This window comes from Drosophila willistoni, unplaced genomic scaffold (genome assembly GCF_018902025.1).
Source record: "Drosophila willistoni isolate 14030-0811.24 unplaced genomic scaffold, UCI_dwil_1.1 Seg676, whole genome shotgun sequence".
Lineage (NCBI taxonomy): Eukaryota > Metazoa > Arthropoda > Insecta > Diptera > Drosophilidae > Drosophila > Drosophila willistoni.
The window spans coordinates 58,201-60,877 of record NW_025814592.1 but is presented as its reverse complement, the minus strand read 5'-3'; the positions used below and the strand labels follow the sequence as shown (position 1 = coordinate 60,877).

General features: G+C 37.1%; 1 long non-coding RNA gene across 1 annotated transcript; it reads right to left on the bottom strand.

Annotated features, from left to right (window-relative positions):
* Nucleotides 1-1,074: 1,074 nt before the first annotated feature.
* LOC124461829 lies at nucleotides 1,075-1,422 on the bottom strand. The gene is made up of 2 exons (XR_006955257.1): nucleotides 1,270-1,422; nucleotides 1,075-1,203 (listed from the first exon to the last, which is right to left on the bottom strand). It is a non-coding gene; the product is annotated as an uncharacterized LOC124461829 (long non-coding RNA).
* Nucleotides 1,423-2,677: the final 1,255 nt, after the last annotated feature.

Below are 2,677 nucleotides of genomic sequence, written 5' to 3'. Positions count from 1 at the left end.
GGACTTACAACGTCCACTTTTGCCGATTACACGGCAATCCTTAGCAGATCCAAATGCCCAATACAAGCCTCTGCAAAACTAGAGGAACACCTTAAGGTGGTAGAGGAATGGCTAGCAACCTGGCGTATCCGGGTCAACGAGCAGAAATGCAAACATGTTACATTTACGCTTAACAGAAGAAACTGCCCAGCTCTAATGCTAAACAACGTACCAGTTCCTCAAGCCGTGGATGTCACTTACTTGGCATCCACCTAGACAGAAGACTAACTTGGCGCAAGCACATCGAAGCAAAAAAGTCACAGCTTAAACTGAAAGCGAGTAGCCTACATTGGATCATCAATGCTCGGTCCCCTCTACGTCTGGAGTATAAAGTCCTCCTATACAACTCCGTACTGAAACCCATCTGGACTTACGGAGCCGTACTATGGGGAAATTGCAAGTACCAGCAATGTCGATATTATACAAAGAGCGCAGTCGAAGATTTTAAGATCAATCACGGGGGCCCCGTGGTATATACGAAACGACAACATTCAAAATGATCTAATATAACTAGCGTAAAATCTGAAATAGGTACTCAACAACTAAAGTATTCTGCGAAACTGGATGCACACCCAAATGTTCTTGCCAATTCCCTTACGCGAACTAATAATAGAACTCGTCTTAAAAGAAATGACAGACCAACCCAATAACAAGTGATTAGGGCCGCCTGCAATATCCCAGGATTTATCTTAAGTACTAGTCTAAGAAAAATATCTCAAACTTGTTGTTAGGCTCTAATTTAAGAGTAGATTCAACAAATATATATTAAACGTTAAAAAAAAAAAAAAAAAAAAAAAACCTCTCGTCAACCTTGCTTCAGATCTATAACACTTTCTTTGCGAATTGAATAGAGAACTGAACCACAAAAAATAAAAAGGACTATCTAGAAAATCAAAGAAACGAGAACGCACAATTTAGTTACACATTTATATTTTGAATTATGGAAAAGATGCTTTGAAACATTTTCAGCCCTGTTTTAAATTAGGATTATTGAAAAGTCTTCTTCCATGTGAAATTCATACAATTATTATAGCCAATTCCGCGATATGTTAATATAGAACATTTTTTCTTCACTTCTATGAAATTTTGATTGGCAATGGAAACGTCTGTTTTAATATCAATTTACGATATTAAACTTGAAAGTTCGAAAAAAAAAACATGACGCTGAGCGTGCATCTGAAATATGAAGAAAATAATGTTCTTTTTATATTGAGCAATATGATTTATTACCTTGGCTTTGGAACTATCCAACTGGGCCAACTGTTGGGCAGCAATTATTCCAATTATTCTTCCTTCATCTTGGTCTGACTTCCCCGCTGACTAAGGGCACGTCCGATCATTAGGACGACAGTGCGCATCAGGATGGGCATAAATCCGCGAAGTGGAACATAACGGATCTTAACAATTTCACAAAAAAAAAAAATATTTCTAAAAAATTACATAAATTTTGTAGTTAATTCGAGAGTAGAGAAATTTTTGGTTGTGCTCGAATCGAAACTGTAAGATATTCTTAGCAAGTAACGTGTAGCTCCAGTAGGTACTACAGCGGAGAAATTCATTATAGTTATATACATATATCGGCGAAGAGAAGAATTCAGGGTTTCCTGAATCGTTGATACCGTTGTTGGATTCCATTTTTTTTTACTAATTTTGTGCAGCAAGTCTCGACGTGCTTTACGGTTGACTTCCAGAAGGAAAAGAGACTGAGTTCTCTCAACCGCACACCGAGCCACACTCGATAACAGCATATGCTGTCATCGCACATGTCTAGTGTTAAACAGTTCTACATCAGTCAAGATATTCATTACTTAACACTGATCAATTCGCCTTAACAGTAGGCACACAATTCAAATTATTAGAAATGCCTAATTTAATCTCCGACACGGTCATCCTGACAAATTACACGTCCTCGTGTAGGAGGAGTATAAACCACCTTTACAATCTCCGACACGGTCATCCTGACAAATTACACGTCCTCGTGTATCAGGAATATAAAGCACTTTTACAAAACATTATTTTCACATCTTTGTTTTAACTAACTGTACCAAAAACATTCTGTTTTATGCAGTTTGTCAAATCCAGTTTAATGTTAATTCAAAATCTCTTATTTGCTATAACATATTCGTAACTAAAATTCTTATTTCATATTTTTCTCCTTGCCTATTTTAACATTTGTTTGTTTATATTTCTTTTACAATTCATTAAACATTACAATGTTTTCAATATTTTCTTATTTTATAACCTCCACATTTTCATTCTTATCAAACAACATTTTCGCTTTTAGTTTTACAAACATTGTCTTTTCTTTATGTTCTCATTTACGTTTCAAGAATCCACGGCAAGGTACCACCACGTAACATCGACAACAACACTCTTTCTAAAAACAATATTCCCTAGTGCCTCATTCACTAGTCCATACGGTCTGTTTCACCCGTCTCTTTATCACAGTCCTTTCCAACTGTTTCCATACGGTCTGTTTCACCCGTCTCTTCATAACAGTGCTTTCCAACTGTTTCCATACGGTCTGTTTCACCCGTCTCTTCATCACAGTCCTTTCCAACTGTTTCCATACGGTCTGTTTCACCCGTCTCTTCATAACAGTCCTTTCCAACTGTTTCCATACGGTCTGTTTCACCCG